The sequence below is a fragment of the Apium graveolens genome, chromosome 4, assembly GCF_009905375.1.
Source record: "Apium graveolens cultivar Ventura chromosome 4, ASM990537v1, whole genome shotgun sequence".
Lineage (NCBI taxonomy): Eukaryota > Viridiplantae > Streptophyta > Magnoliopsida > Apiales > Apiaceae > Apium > Apium graveolens.
The window spans coordinates 100,660,091-100,677,834 of NC_133650.1; the positions used below are offsets into that span (position 1 = coordinate 100,660,091).

At 37.8% G+C, this 17,744-nt stretch overlaps 1 non-coding gene across 1 annotated transcript; it reads left to right on the forward strand.

Moving 5' to 3' along the window:
* The first annotated feature begins 16,312 nt into the window (after positions 1-16,312).
* LOC141723002 (small nucleolar RNA R71) lies at positions 16,313-16,419 on the forward strand. Its single transcript, XR_012575997.1, has one exon. It is a non-coding gene; the product is annotated as a small nucleolar RNA R71 (small nucleolar RNA).
* The last annotated feature ends 1,325 nt before the right edge of the window (positions 16,420-17,744 follow it).

Sequence of the window (17,744 nt, forward strand, 5' to 3'; positions counted from 1 at the left end):
TGTTTACTTTTCCAAGATTGAACTGAGAACTGGATATCACCAACTAAAGATTAAACATAAAGATATTCCAAAGATTGTGTTCCGTACCAGGTATGGGCACTATGAGTTCTTGGTAATGTCCTTTGGATTAACCAACTCCCCAGCGGCTTTCATGGATTTAATAAACAGAGTATTCAAGAAGTACTCGGACAATTGTGTGATAGTTTTTATCGATGATATTTTAATCTACTCAAGGACTGAGGCAGACCATGCAGAGCATTTAAGGATAGCTCTAGGAATACTCAGAGAAGAACAATTATTTGCCAAATTATCGAATGTGAATTCTGGCGGAATGAAGTACAGTTTTTAGGACATGTGATCAATAAGGAAGGAGTATTGGTCGACCCTCTAAGATAGAGGCTGTCTCAAACTGGGAAAGGCCAACCACACCCACAGGGGTAAGGATTTTCATAGGATTGGCTGGCTACTATCGTAGATTTGTACAGAATTTTGCGAAAATTGCAGCACCTTTGACATGACTTACTCGTAAGACAGAGAGGTTTGAATGGACAGAGAAATGTGAGAAAAGTTTTCAAGTATTCAAGAGAAGATTGGTGATGGCCCCTGTGTTGGCGTTGCCAGACGGAAAACGAGATTTTGTGATATATAGTGATGTGTCGCACAAAGGATTAGGGTGCGTGCTTTTGCAGCACGGTAAAGTGATTGCGTATGCGTCGAGACGACTGAATGAATACGAAATTAGATATCCTGCTCATGACCTTGAGCTCGCGGCAATAGTTTTTGCCTTAAAGATTTGGAGGCACTACTTGTATGGAGAGAAGTGCGAGATTTTCACAGACCATAAGAGCCTCAAGTACATATTCACACAGAAAGAGCTCAACATACGTCAGAGAAGATGGTTAGAACTAATCAAGGACTATGATTGTGAGATTCTCTATCATCCAGGGAAAGCCAATGTGGTGGTTGACGCCCTTAGTAGGAAGGAAAGACTCAAAATGATAATGACTTCAGAGGAATTGATAAGGGATTTCGAGAAAATGGAAATAGAAGTAAAGGTAACCGGAGCCGGAATCGAAAAGCTGTTTGAGATCTCGATGCAGCCAGAGTTATTGGAAAAGATTAGATTGTGCCAAGAAAAAGTAATGAATGAAGGCAGAGAGTCAATGACTGGAGAAGAGATCCATACTGAGAGAGATGATAAGGGGATAATGAGGTATTCCTACAGGATTTGGGTTCTGAATGTTCAAGAGCTTAAAAGCGAGATTTTGGATGAAAGCCATAATTCAAGGTATTCCATTCACCCGGGGAGCACCAAGATGTATAGGGATTTAAAGGAATATTACTGGTGGCCCAACATGAAGAGGGACGTAACAGAATGGGTAAGCAAGTGTTTGACTTGCCAGAGAGTAAAAGCGGAGCACCAGAGACCCAGTGGACTTTTACGACCCCTGGAGATTCCCGAATAGAACATATAGCAATGGATTTTGTTGTAGGCTTACCAAGGACGAAAAGCAATCATGATGCCATATGGGTAATTATAGACCGACTGACAAAGTCAGCTCAGTTCATTCCTATCAATGAGAGATACACAGTCGATAGATTGGTGGATATTTACCTTAAGGAAATAGTGACGCGACATGGAGTCCCCGCGTCCATTATCTCAGACCGAGACCCCAGATTCAACTCCAAATTTTGGAGGAGCTTTCAAGAATGTGCGGGAACCAAATTGAACATGAGAACTGTTTACCATCCCCAAACGGATGGGCAAAGTGAAAGGACCATCCAGACACTAGAGGATATATTTAGAGTCTGTGCAATAGACTTTAAAGGAAGTTGGGATGATCACTTGTCGTTGATCAAGTTTTCTTATAAAAATAGCTTTCATGCCAGCATCGGAATGCCGCCTTATGAGGCCCTGTACGGAAGAAGGTGTCAATATCCCTTATACTGGAATGAAGTGGGGGAGTGAAAGATGCTCGGACCTGAAGTGGTCCAAAGGACCAAAGACATAGTGGATCTCATCAGAGGACGGCTTGTAGCAGCCCAAGACTGACTGAAGAAGTATGCAGACCTAGCCCAAAGGACAAGGAGTATGAAGTAGGGGACTTAGTACTGCTAAAGGTATCCCCTTGGAAAGGATTGATGATGTTCGGAAAGAAAGGGAAACTAAGCCCAAGATACATTGGACCTTTTGAGATACTAAGACGAATTGGGAAGTTAGTTTACGAGCTAGCCTTACCCCCGAACCTACAACAAGTTCATAATGTGTTTTATGTATCAATGCTAAGGAAGTATCATCGGGATGCCAGGCACATAGTGGAATACGAGCATGTGGACATGCAACCAGACCTGACTTACGTGGAAAAACCAGTGAAGATTATGGATAAAAAGGAGCAAGTACTTCGGAACAAGGTAATCAAGCAAGTTAGAGTGTTATGGTAGAATCATAATGTGGAGGAGTCAACTTGGGAACTAGAGAGCGCAATGCTAGAAAAGTACCCCCATTTGTTTTCTATCTGATTCCGGGACAGAATCCTTTTAAGGAGGGGAGACTGTAATAACCCCAAAAATTTTGTACTTTTTGTAACCCTTATGAATAGTGATTTTGTTGATTATGCTGATTAAGAAAACTTTTCATGCCACACTATGTAGCAGTTCTTTTATTGATATTCTGAGATCTTATTAGTATTCTATATGGTATATAAGTGTATGTAAAGATCGCCAGAATCCAAATTCGAACACTTTGATTTTTCCCGAAAATCCACCAGATACCGAAAGAATTGGGTATAAGGTAACATGATTAAAAGGATTTAAATTCAAGTATTATAAGAGAGGATCATAAAAAAAATATAAAATATTCAAAAAGGTTTAGGGGAACCTAAGTAATAAGATCCCGGATATGATCCTTCAAACGATAAACGAGTCGTAAAACAATTAAACGACAAGTAATGCAAGAGAGATTAGTGCAAGTATTAAGGATGATGATCAAGCAATTAAGCAAGGATTAGCATAAAAGATGCTTCCACCACCAAGTAATGACAAGTGGCAAATGATGAAGTCACCAAGGTGATGTCATGCTTAATCACACTCCACTCACTTTAATCAACCAATTAACCACCAAAATATCTCACCCAACTCCCATTTTCCACCATAAACACAATTTGAAAAGAAAAAACACTCCCCCCTCCATTGCTCTCGGCTTTCTTCATCCCAAGGAAGAAAATTTTCAAGAATTCAAGCTTCACTTCATAAACAAATCCAAGGTAAATCCCTTAGCTTATTGATGATTAGATAAGCATATCCTAGGAGTTTAAGCTTCCAATTCTTCATGAATCTCTTCCAATAAATCAAGGAAGAAGATGATGAATAGTGTTTTCAAGTTACTAACTTTGCTTTCTTTGTTTTTCCTTTAAGATCCAAGCATTCCTAGGCTATCTCAAGGCTTCTTAAGACTTCCTAGCTACTCTAATCACTCCAAGGAAGGTATAACACCTCACACCCTAGCTTTCCTTTTGAGTATTAGGAATGGTTTTGATTGTTATAGTAAATGAGAAGCATGATGCTTGTGTGTTTAAAGTTTGGGTTGGATTTGTAGTGATTTGGATTATGGAACCTTGTTTATAGTTAATGAAACTTAGTATAGTGAGTAGTTTATGTTTGTGGATGATTGAATTGGAAAATCTTGAGGTTTGGGACTGATGTAGTAAGGTTTGGATGAGGGTTGGTTGTATTTTTGGTTGTGAGTTGAATTGTGATTGTTTGGAGTGGTTTAAAACTTGGTAATCGCGTAAACATAGCTGTCGTAATGCCCATTTTCATACAACTGCTTGTTCTTAGTGTTCGGGACAGAGAGCTAACTGTTAAATCTATTATTTTGCCATGTTTAGCTAGATTGTGTCGTAAAATTTGTTTTGATATGTGTTTCGCTTGAATCGGATGTACGGTTTAGGAGAAATGACCATTTTAAGTAACGGCGTTTCGCGAACGTACCTTTACCCCTCGCCTTACATTGAAACTTTGGTTAAGGTCCTTAAATGACTATTTAGAGTAAGAAACAATTATGTAAGGTTAATAGGTCGGTTGGTAGAGTATTTGCGAAAGAGTCGCCTTAAAATTTGTAACAGTTAATTTATTAAAAATGGTGGAGCCGAGGGTACTCGAGCGACTTATGTGAATCGTTAAACGCAAAAGCGAACGTTAGGGTCTAATTGGTTAAAGACTAGTTTCTTAAGTGACCGTGGTTTAATTCCAACTTATATGTTGTTTATAGGTTACCAGACTCTCCCTAGGCCTTTTACCACCCCCAGTCGCTCAGGAAAATTTTCAACCCGTATAACTGTTGTTGTGATGTATATGTGTATATGCATTATCTTGTGATAAGTGCATGATTGTTATTAGCAAATCTTGCGATATATTGGAGCATGTTGATATGATATATATGCATGCCTGTTTCGTAATCTTGATATTCTATTATCAATTCAAATGCTATAAACTACATAATACCTATGCTAGAGATAAGCAGTAGTTGCGTATACCCTTAGTATATGGGACCCAAAGGTGAACATTTTTCTAAACCGCGAGTCGATGTTCCCGAGTATAATTTATGTGTATATATATATATAAATATATAGTTTTCTATAACTATTAATCAAATAAGGAATATTGGATGGTTTTGAATAATAATCAAACTTATTTTTGATTATTCAAATAAGGATCGTACTTTCGTATAAGTATATCTTTTGTTATTTATTATTCGTTTCAAGTATGAGTTTTCAAAATTCTACTTCAATTATTTTTATAAATATTATACTTTATGGGAATATTATTTAAATAATAATATTAAAATATTTTCTAATATATCGGGACTGATTTATTTTATTAAATCATCATTACTCTAAACATTCTTTAAAATGTTTTCGAGTCTTTAAAATTATTTTAAAAGTTAGAGCGGATCCCAAAAGTCGTTTTTAAAGTTTGAGACCTTCCTTTTGAAGGGGACTTGAATACTCGCTCAAAAATCTAAGGGATCCGGCTCTGTGGTGTATTTTATATTCGCAACGAGGTTGTTGTTTTGAGAAAACAATTTGTTACTTGCCCAATGTTCGGGAACTAAGCCCATCTAATTGAGTCGGCATAAGCGACATGTCGGGGTACGGTCTATGAAGGTGTAAGAGGCTGGGTGACAGTCCATCCACGTGTGAGTGGCCGGGTAACGGTCTAGTGCGAGGTCCTAATGCGGCCAGAGTGATGACGGGCGAGGAATTCATCCATCTACAGTAGAAAAGGTTACTTATGGGTATCTTTGCCTGATCAGCAAGATATCGGGTTAATGCCAAATTCTCTTTGTTCCAAATTCATTGGATGTCACAACTCTGTTTCTACTTTTCATGACAACGGTTTTCAGGGAATTTTTGAGAGATATATATAGGTGTATATATATCGGGACTTAATGAAGTATCTCGTAACTTCATTTCATTCATATAATATTTCAAAGATTGAATCTATTCAAGTCTTATGTTGAAGTCCCATCTATGTGATGAACCTTTGAAAATTTATTATACTTTGAACAGTAATAGTTCAAGTAGTTTTCTAAAATGATATAAGTATAGTGAAGTAATTGGTAACTTCATCTCCCTTTAAGCTTATATCAAGTAAGTAATTATCTTACACTTAATAAGAATTTCCAGTAAGTTGTCCATTTAGATACTTGCATTATTGATTACATTATATATTATCTTGCGAGCTATAATGCTCACTCTTGCTTCATTTCTTCATCACACAACAACAGTTAGGAAAGATGGCCAGACTCAAGCAGACCCAGCGCAAGAGTGTGGGAAGCGTCATGCGTCTTCCCGTTGATATCATAGCTGTTATAGCTGCAGAGGTAGATCTATCTGTAGATCAGGCATTCTACTTTTGGGAATCAATTATGTATAATTATAACTTGTGGAAGATAATGGCAATTAACTATAAACTTATTAAGTAATCATTTTGGGTTGTAATCACTCTTTGTTTGTGGATTCAAGGACTTGTACTTATTTCATTTCATCTCTGAGATTATAACGTATTGTGGTTTGTGATAGTGTGGGGTCACAACATGAGGTTATTTATTTTTAATTAAGCTAAGTGATATTTATGGAAAGAAAGACCGGGACGACCCGGATCCCCGACCCCGGATCTGGGGGTGTTACAGCAAGTGCTTGACATGCCAGAGAGTGAAGGCTGAACATCAGCGACCGAGTGAACTATTACGGCCCCTGGAAATTCCGGAATGGAAATGGGAGCATATAGCCATGAATTTTGTGACAGGCCTACCAAGAACGAAAAAAAATCATGACGCCATATGGGTTATCATAGATAGACTGACCAAGTCCGCGCACTTCCTACCAATCAACGAAAGGTACACCGTAGACAAGCTGATGGATATCTACTTAAAGGAAATTATAGTGAGACACGGCGTTCCTGTTGCCATAGTGTCAGATCGAGACCGAAGGTTTAATTTCTAATTTTGGATAAGCTTCCAAGAATGTGTGGGCACCAGACTAAACATGAGTACCGCTTACCACCCCCAGACTCATGGGCAAAGTGAAAGGACTATTTAAACCCTAGAAGATATGTTACGAGTGTGTGCCATCGAATTTAATGGGAATTGGAATGACCACTTACCCCTAATCGAATTTGCCTACAAAAGTAGCTATCATGCTAGCATAGGAATGCCTCTGTATGTAGCTCTTTACGGAAGGAGATGTCGCTCTCCCCTATATTAGGATGAAGTTGGAGAACACAAGATAATAGGACCCGAGTTAGTCTAGCAAACCAGAGAAATGGTGGGACTCATCAGGAAAAGACTGGTAGCAGCTCAAGATAGACAAAAGAAGTACGCTGACCAGACCAGGAAGGATAGAGAATATGAAGTAGAGGATTCAGTTTTATTGAAGGTATCTCCATGGTAAGGAGTGATGAGATTTGGGAAGAAAGGGAAACTGAGTCCCAGATTCATAGGACCCTTTGAAATTTTAAGGAGAATATGACCTCTAGCTTACGAGCTCTCCTTGCCTCCTAATCTGTAACAAGTGCACAATGTGTTCCACATGTCCATGTTAAGGAAGTACAATGCGGATCCACGACATGGGATAGAATATGAGCAGGTAGATTTACAACCAGACCTGACCTACATTGAGCAGCCAGTAAGGATAATGGACCAAAAAGAACAAGTGCTGAGGAACAAGACTGTGAAGCTGGTTAGAATCTTGTGGAGGAATCAAAATGTCGAAGATTCAACTTGGAAACTTGAAGACCCGATGAGGAATAAATATCCCTACTTATTTCTAATTGATTCCGGGACGGAATCCTTGTTTGAGGGGAAGACTGTAATAACTCGAATTTTTTAGACTTTGTAAAAAATGTTAATGAATAGTAACCCTGACAGACGGGGAAAACTTTTTAGCCCATACTATGTTGTGCATGAGAAAATGAGTTTCGAAGTTGATATTATGATTGTACGTACCAAATGAGTGTATGTAAACGCTATTAGTTTTCGAAGAAAACGAACTTTGAAAAATGACCATATTTATGAATCATCAAGGATTATGAGAATCACAATATAATTACGAATTTAAAACCCTACAGATTCATATCCAAGGACGATACTTCAAAACATAAAAAAAATACGAAAGGATTTACGTCGCGAACCGTTTACGAGAAATTATTACGAAAACGTTTTAGGCGACCGAACGAACGCGTAAGCGATTAAATGTATCGCACTAACTAACCATGGTGGAAAAGTAACCATAGTTACTTTATCAAATAGTAAGCTAAGGAAGTAGGATGATCATTTAAGGGCTAGGAGAATAGTAAAGCTAATGGCTAAACTAATTAGCTGAGCTTGTAATCTAGAAAGGCTAGCTAGTATTGTCCAAAGATTTGCCAACATAAATCTATCCTAAGACATATACTAGAGAATAAACAAGATATCATAAGCATTATTTCAAGTAGCAACCAAGAAGCCAACACAATTTCTCTCCCTCTCTCCCTAAACTCTCCATTCGGCCCCTTCTAAAAAACAAGGAAATCAAATTCAAATCACCAAGCTCTAATCATGGAAAAATTCCCCCATTAATTCTCAAGCTTCATACCTCCTAAACTAAGGTAAGATAAATCTTTAATCTCTTTTTATCAAGGTTTGATGGGTGAAATAAATTCAAGAAAGATGATAGTGAATAGTATGAATAGTACCGTTTATTTGGTTTCTTGATTTTAATGGTTATTTTAGGTTCCAAAAACCTACCAAGCACTCCCAAGACTTCACCATCATCAAGAACACATCTCAAGCTCTCAAGAAAGGTATAAATCTTTGACCCATCCTTAATTAAGATTTAAGTTCAAGATTCTTTTAGAACATAGTTGTAAACCTAGTTTTGGTGAAAGTATTGTCGTAATCTTGATGTTTAGCTAAGTTGATTTAAGGTTGATGGTTGTTGACTCAAGAACAACTTGATGTTCTTGAGAGGATTTAGTGTGGTGATGATGATATATTGATTGTTGGTGGTAGTATAAAGATTTAAGGCATAAACAAAACTCCGATCGTAACCGTAGTCTCGCTAAAATGAACAAAACATAACATTAAAGTTTCTGCAGAAATTCCCGAAGATTTAAACTGTAGTTTCTTGAAACATAACACTTTATTATTATAGAAAATGTTATAAGGATCGTTTAGGCGCTTGAATCGTGTGATTCCAATTTACGGATCAAAAGTTATGGCCGTTTTACTAAAAGTAATTTACGCGGCAAAAACTGCTATGAATTATGAATTTTAAATTAAAAAGGATCGACTTAAAAATGTTCATAAATTATGAAATTTTTACAGAGAGTATTAAATAGATTTCCTTAACTTCCATAAAAATTTCAAGTGAAAATAATGATTTTTTAATTTTATAAAAATATCGGAGCCGAGACCGCGCGATTAGAAAACCGTAGAATCCATAAGCGGGGACGACGATGAAAATGGAAAACGGACTTAAGATACTTTGAAAAAGGAAGCAACCATAATGTGAATAAGAAATTAAAGAAATGACAAGGGTAATATGAGTTAAGAGGGTGCATAATAAGTAGCATATGAGTGCGAGTCGCCGTAAATTAGAACGGGACCTAACAAAACGAATTATATTTATGATTATAGATTTCCGAGCGGAACCTAGAGCATCCTCCACCTCGAGATACCCAGGCAAGTTTACGAACCCAACTTTATTTACTCTTGTGTTGTGAAAGGATTGTTTTATTATCATTGCATAAATACCATGCTTACCATGATACTTAGTAATTGAGTTTTCGCATAATGTAGCGATATTGCACGATAAGTATATGTCGTAAAATGTTTAACTCCGCTCTAAGCGTGAAGTATAATTATAAGACCGAGAGTCGGTCGGGATTTAAAAACAAAAACCCGGGAATCATTCCGGTGATATTATAGGACGATTAAAAGTCCATAGTAGTACGTTTTAAGGGATTTGACGTACGCTTACAAAACATTAAATACCTCAAACTTTTATTAAAATGATTTCCAAAGATCGTTTTCCCTCAACTTTATTTTATTGTTCGAATAATAAATATTATATAATTATTCATTTGTTATGGGAGAAACATACTCCAACGATTATTTGTTTCAACCCGATTAAATATTAAAGATTATTAAATTACTTAATCATAAACTAGTTGAGGAATATTATTTCAATATTCTTTTAAAGTATAATTATTCGAGGTTTAATTATTTAACGATTAATATTTAATTATTAAATATTTATTAAATGATTTATTTATGATTTAAAAATCATAAAACTTAATTTAAAATACTTTCTGGTTCGGAAAATCATTCAAATAATTTCAGATCGTCGGAGAATATTATCTCGACTTATTTTAAATATTTTGATTATAGTTTCAAAAGAAACCCCCCTTATTTAATAAATATGTTGACAACGGTCAATTCACATCCTTAGTACTTCCTCCGAAAATTCTCGGAAGTGCATAAATATACGTACATATCCAAGTGTACCTATCAACAAGCAATATGCTTGGGGAACAATATAAGTTCCATATATATGATGGGACTCTTACAAGGACAAGGAGGGGTAGACTCCAGTACTTCGTGGACTGGGGAGACTACCAATTTACTACCACATGAGAAGGTATCTTATATACTGATGCACATGTGGAGTATGCGTACCTGAGAGCGATGGATGTAAAAACGTGTCTTGAGAGGTATCTTATATACTGATGCACATGTGGAGTATGCGGCCAGGGTGATAACCGATAATAAAAAGGGAATCGTCCATCTACATGTAGAAAAGGTTACTATTTCCGTAGTACGACTGATCATCGTATACGGTGGCTCCGGTGAATGTCCTATTCTTCCAATTGGAATTGTGATGCAATACCGTAACTCAAGCCAAGGTGCTGGATTTACCATTAAGGTATTCGCAGGATAATAATCCATTAAAGAATTGTTTTTATAATAAGGTGAGTATCACTTGGGAAAACTATTTTTGAATAAAACATAATTATCGCATATGACGTTTTACTTTAGTTTATCATACAGTCATTTCATACTGTACATTATTATGCTGGGCATTATAGCTCACACTTGTTTTCTTAAATTGACACAAGACAACAGTGAATCAAGATGCCTATCATGAAACTCACAGCCAGGAAATGGGTAGGAAATGGCCAGCTGTTCCGTATGGTGTTTGGTGTTGTACCACAGGTAGACCGAATAAGCTGGATTGGTTTTCAGTTGTTTTTAGTCCGACTTATTTACAAATATGACTTTTGTAAGGTAATGATTAAGAAACAAATATTTGGTCGACGGACTAACCTTACTTAAAGGTTATTTCCCTGGCAAGACTTAATTACTTTTAGGTTGTAATAATTATCACTTTGTGGATTGATTTACTCTAGTAATGAATGGTTTGTTTCCAGGATAATAACCTATAAGTGTGTGTGTGTGATAAGTGTGGGGTCATAACATGTGAGTAATTATATATTATGATGCGAGGTATGTGGTATATAGTATTCAAGATGGCGTGGCCTCCTAGATCCTTGACCCCGGATTTTGGGGCGCCACAAAGATGGTTAAAATTACCTACGAATCATGCATATCGAATACATGAACCTATGCTAGCATGGCAAGTTCTAAATCCTTAAATTAACTTTCACTTCATTAAGAATTAACACACTATCTTATAAGTTTGCGACCCTCATAAGATAAATACGCACAACCAATACTAGGATATCATACAATCACCACATACTAAGGCATCAAACAATTTACCTAAAGAAATCCATAAATAAATCTGCTAGAACCCCACGATAACGATTAGCCCATAATCGGACTCATCATCAACGTGGGTTCCGATGAAAGCATAGTATATGAAACATAGTCTTTATAACGAATAAATAAAACCAAGTACAAAACAAGATTAAGGTTCACAAATGAGAAAACTAGCATCCAAATACAACTTAGAACAAAGGTTCACAAGTAAAAATAAGATCTTCTTCATCTTCGTTGAATTATACTAAAACGGTCTTCTTACACTCTCCTTGATATGTCTCTGGCTTGATTAATTTATTAAAAATGACCAAGAGTTGTTCATATAACAGCCCCATGCAGCAGAGAAGTCTCCCAATTTGAATTATAATAGAATCAGAATTTTGCATCCCGACACGGCTCGGCCGCGCGCTTGATCAGCGCGGACGCACTGGCACTCTGAACTTCGACGCGGCCGCGTGCTTGATCGGCGCGGCCGCGCTGGGCTTCTTCCAAAACTGACTTCTTTATTTTTCTTACAGCTTCGAGCCGGCTTTCAACGAGCTTTTATTCCAACACCACCTTGACACCAAATTAGCACCAAAATAATGCTAATGCACCTGATTACCTAGATAATGCATGAAATGCAAAAACACTCGAAAACACGTTAAAACACTTAACAACTTCAGTACAAAGGCACCAATTCAAAGCTTATTAGAGCATTATAAAGTGTCATAAATGCCACTCAACATACCCCCAAACTTGAATCGATGCTTGTCCTCAAGCATAAACAGACTCAAAGAACAAGAATAAAAATGCATGAATGTAACTAATATGAATGCAACGATCCCCATAGAATAACTAAAACAATTAACAAGCACACCTCAACAAATGCAATTATTCGCATAAAGATTAACCAAATCTCACAAGTCAACCTACAAACTAGAGACGTGCGTGTGTGCAAATGCTTACAGATGTACTATCGCAACTAGATCGACAATCATGACTCCCTACTTATCAAGACAATCACAAGTTTATAAATAAAATAAATGCTAAACTCAAAATAACTTATAACACTTCAATTCTTATATCAGAGTTTTGTATGGATCCATGCTTTTATTCACAATAAAACAACACAAATATGCTTATTTGATCGTGCAATGAATGAGGTCCACAAAAGACTTATACAATATTACCCATATAGCGAGCGTTAGGTTAGCGAATCCCGGACTATAAAAGCCTTAGATCACTAGGCACAAAGTCCCCTAAGAACTTAATAACTCTAGTACTAAAGAGCCCATTCGTGATCATTTATACATAACCTTTATTCTTTTCTCTTTTTTATATTTTTTTCTCTTTTTTTTCAACAATTTCTGAATGAGTGTGTTTTGCTCCATCTCATTCAACCCTAGACTACTCATAAAAATATGAGCCTGCTACTAGCCATTTGACACCTAGCCACACAACTAGCAATGGAATCCAATTTTCTCTGATTTTTAAATATCCATGTCTTTTATTACTAAGAAAATATCCTAAATTCCAAATATAAGCAAGTGATTAAACCTCGACAAACAAACAAACCATGACTATGATCTAGCACTCCAGCAACCTATAAGACTTAGTGAAATACAAGTGTCTCTAGCATGCAAATCAATCCAATAAGATTCAACATTACTAAATATGACATCACTACACTAGCATCAATATCACAAGTCAATCGGAAAATTATCTAAGGGATTATGTTATAATGCAAATGTATGAAACTATATGAACAAAATATCATAAAACTACCAAAAAAAATAAAAAAAATTACATGGCAAAATATGCAACTATATGAAATAAAACTATCATGAATATGCAAACTATATGAGACTCACACAAATTATATTCCTTCAACTACTACCCCCAAACTTAAAATATTCGCTGTCCTCAATGAAGGTAATAGTAAGGAATCAGGCATACCTACTGTGAATCAGAATCCTCACCCTCAACGGGTAGAGTGTCAGGCGTGTTTGGAGGCGGATACACAGAATCATCACCAAAAACTGGCCACTGGATATCAACTCTGGTGGATCTGAAAGCTGTCTCAAGTGCCTGGGTGAGATCGTGTGTAAACCGACTATGGATGTCGTGCATCACATCCATCCTCCTCGCGAGACGCCTATACCGCATCGAACTCAAACCATCTCCCATCTCTACTCCTGCTGCCTCCTGTTGCTGCTGCTGTGACGAACCAACATCCTCTCCTAATTGAGCATAGGATAAGTCTGGATGCATGATATTACTCACAAGGTAGTTCACAATGTCTACAAACCACGGTTCTTCTTCTTGCACTCCAAACAGCTGCTCTTCGGGAAAAGACTCATTTATCAATGTCTTATCCAATAAAGTAGCATTAGGATTTTCTAAACGCGAGAGATGATCAGCGACTTGATTCTCAGTTCCTCTTTTGTCCTTGATCTCTAGTTCAAATTCTTGTAGAAAAAGAACCCATCTAATCAATCTAGGCTTCGAGTCCTTCTTTGAGACGATATATCGAATTACAGCGTGATCAGTGAAAACTGTCACCTTAGTCCCAAGTAGATAAGATCAAAATTTCTCAAAACCATAAATAATAGCTAAAAGCTCTTTCTCCATAGTAGTATAATTCAGTTGCACACCATTTAAGGTCTTACTAGCATAGTAGACCACATGAAATATGTTGTTCTTCCTCTGCCCAAGAACTGCTCCAACTGCATAGTCACTTGCATCGCACATCATCTCAAAAGGCTCATTCCAATAAGGTATAGTTATGACCGGTGCCGTGATTAAACTCTTCTTCAATGTCTCAAAAGCTGCAAGGCACTTGTCATCAAATTTGAAAGGAACATCTTTCTCTAACAGACTGCACAAAGGCTTTGAAATATTCGAGAAGTCTTTGATGAAATGCCTGTAGAAACCCGCATGACCAAGAAAACTGCAAATTCCCTTAACAGAAATAGGCGGAGGAAGATTCTCAATGACCCCCACCTTGGCCTTGTCCACCTCTAGACCTTTACTAGAAACCTTGTGCCCGAGAATAATGCCCTGATGCACCATAAAGTGATATTTCTCCCAATTGAGAACCAGATTGGTCTCAACAAACCTTTTGGGAACATGTCCAAGATTTTTCAAGCATTTATCAAAAGAATCACCAAAGACTGAGAATTTGTCCATGAACACCTCCACCATCTGGCTAATCATGTCAGAAAATATGGCCAAATGATTTTCTTCAAAGACTGAGTCATTTAGGACCCTTGTTTAATTCCTCCATTCCAAGAGATTCAAATGATATATCAATCTTCCTTTTCCAGGGAGAAGCATTCAAATATTGCAATTGTTCTTCATCTTCGTCATCTTCACTATCTGAATTCCCCAACAAGCCTTTCTCTAAGGTATCGGACGTTAACAATTGATCAAGTTCCGATGTGACCACCAAATTGACCAACTCCACTTTTAAGCACTCCTAATTATCAAGAGGAAATTTCATAGCATTGAACACATTAAAAGTAACATCCTGATCTAGAACTCGCATTGTGAGCTCACCGTTCTGCACATCTATCAAGGTTTGCCTAGTCGCCAGGAAAGGTCTTCCCAAGATTATGAGAATCTTCTTATCCTCCTCAAAATCAAGAATAACGAAATCCACAATACCTCGCGAATATGTAATAGAACGGTCGACCAACTTCAAGGTCATATAAGTCGGTTTGGGATCAGGTAAGTCCAACTGCTTGAAGATTGACAAGGGCATCAGATTAATGTTAGCTCCCAAGTCATATAAGCATCTGTCAAAAGACACTTTTCCAATAGTACATGGAATAGTGAAGCTTCCTGGATCTTTAAGCTTTGGAGGTAACTTCTGTTGCAGCACAACACTGCATTCTTCCGTGAGAGCGACTATCTCTAAATTATCTAGCTTCACCTTCCGAGAGAGAATACCTTTGATAAATTTTGCATAACTAGGTATCTGTTCAAGAGCCTCGGTGAAAGGTATGTTGATATGAAGTTTCTTGAACACCTCCAAAAACTTCTCAAACTGCTTGTCCAACTTTTTCTTCTGTAGCCTCTTGGGAATAGGCGGTGGAGGATAATCTATCTATCTCCTGTATTACCCTCAAGCGGAGTGTGCTCAACAGTAGTCTTCCTTGGTTCCGCTTCTTTATCCTGTTGCTCTACTTCTTTCTCAGCCTTAGCTTCTTCACTCAACTCTTGAGTTTGTTCGGGATTCGCAACCTTTCCAGACCTTAAAGTGATTGTCTTTACCTGTTCTTTAGCTTCCCTCTTTCCTGGTACTTCAGTGTCACTAGGTAGTGTACCAGGATGACGATTTAGCAAGGCATTGGCAATTTTCCCAATTTGATTTTGTAAGGTCTTGATAGAAACAGCTTGACTCTTGCACATAAGCTTCAACTCCTCTAATTCAGATTTTTTATTGGCTTGTTGCAGCTGGAGTTGTTATCCTGGTTCATACTGTGGTTGCTGAAAACCAGTGGGTTGTATTGCTTAGCTGGGTACTGCTGATAAGGCTGTTGAACCGCATTCTGAGCATTGCTCCAACTGAAATTAGGATGATTGCGGTTGTTGGGATGATAGGTGGCTAGCACTGGTTGCTGCGATCGCTGGAAGTTGCTCACGAACTGAGCTGATTCACTAAAAATTGCGCACTGATCAGTATCATGGGCATCAGCACAAAGTTCATAGATACTGGTGATTTAATTAACTCCGTAATTAGCCAAAGTGTCCACCTTCATCGTCAAAGCCTTAAGTTAGGCAGCGATAGCAGTTGCTGCGTCCAACTCCAGAATTCCTGCGACTTTCCCCTGAGTCAATCTCTAGGAAGGATTCTGGTACTCATTAGTAGCCATCAGTTCGATAATTTCATAAGCTTCATCGTAGATCTTCGCCCACAAGGCTCCTCCTCATGCTACATCAAGCATGGGTCTAGAAGTAGGACTCAATCCATTATAGAAACAATTAATAATCATCCAATCAGGCATGCCATGGTGTGGGCACTTCCTTAGCATCTCCTTATATCGATCCCAAGCCTCATACAGAGATTCCCCAGTTTGCTGAGCAAACTGGGTAAGTGCATTCTTGATTGCAACAGTCTTTGCCATGGGGAAGAATTTAGTGAGAAACTTTTCCGCGAGATCCTCCCAAGTGGTAATAGATCCTACTAGTAGAGAGTGTAACCAGCACTTATCCTTTTCTTTCAGAGAGAATGAGAAAAGGCGTAGCTTGATAGCATCTTCGGTCACATCATTAAATATGATGTGAACTTCGGGCGCGGCCCCGTGCTTGATCGGTGCGGGCGCGCTGGGCTTCTTCCAAAACTGACTTCTTTATTTTTCTTGCAGCTTCGAGCCGGCTTTCAATGAGCTTTTATTCCAACACCACCTTGACACCAAATTAGCACCAAAATAATGCTAATGTACCTGATTACCTAGATAATGCCTGAAATGCAAAAACACTCGAAAACATGTTAAAACATTTAACAACTTCAGTACAAAGGCATCAATTCAATGCTTATTAGAGCATTATAAAGTGTCATAAATGCCACTCAACATACCCCAAAACTTCGACGCGGCCGTGCGCTTGATTAGCGCGGGCACGCTGGGCTTCAGCCTAAACTAACTTCTTTATTTTTCTTGCAGCTTCGAGCTGGATTTCAATGAGCTTTTATTCCAACACCACCTTGACACCAAATTAGAACCAAAATAATGTTAATGCACCTGATTACCTGGATAATGCCTGAAATGGAAAAACACTCGAAAACACGTTAAAACACTTAACAACTTGAGTACAAAGGCATCAATTCAAAGCTTATTAGAGCATTATTAAGTGTCATAAATGCCACTCAATAATGATGAAGGTGATGAGCACTTGAAATATTTGAATGATTCTCCCTGTAAGCGAAAGATTGATATGCCTTTTGAATCTCTTGGGTTAGAGGAGCTGAAAAGTTCTCCAAAGCGCCTCAAGCCATCTATTGAGGAAGCTCCTACTCTTGAGCTTAAACCGTGACCTGAACATTTAATGTATACATTTTTAGGTTATGTCATCTACTTTGCCTTTTATTATTTCATCTGACCTTTCAGGTAGCGACGAGGAGAAGCTTTTGAGAATTCTTAGAGAATTCAAATCGGGAATTGGTTGGACTATAGCAGATATCAAGGTGATCAGCCCTTCTTATTTCATGCATAAAATCCTGATAGAGGAAGGAAGCATGCCTACTATTGAGAAACAGAGAAGGCTAAATGCGATCATAAAAGAGGTTATGAAGAAGGAAATCCTCAAGTGGCTAGATGCAGGGATCATCTCTCCTATTTCTGACAGTTCATGGGTGAGCCCAGTTTATTGTGTGCCAAAGAAAGGTGGTATCACTGTGGTAACAAATGAGAAGAATGAGCTTATTCCTAAACGAACA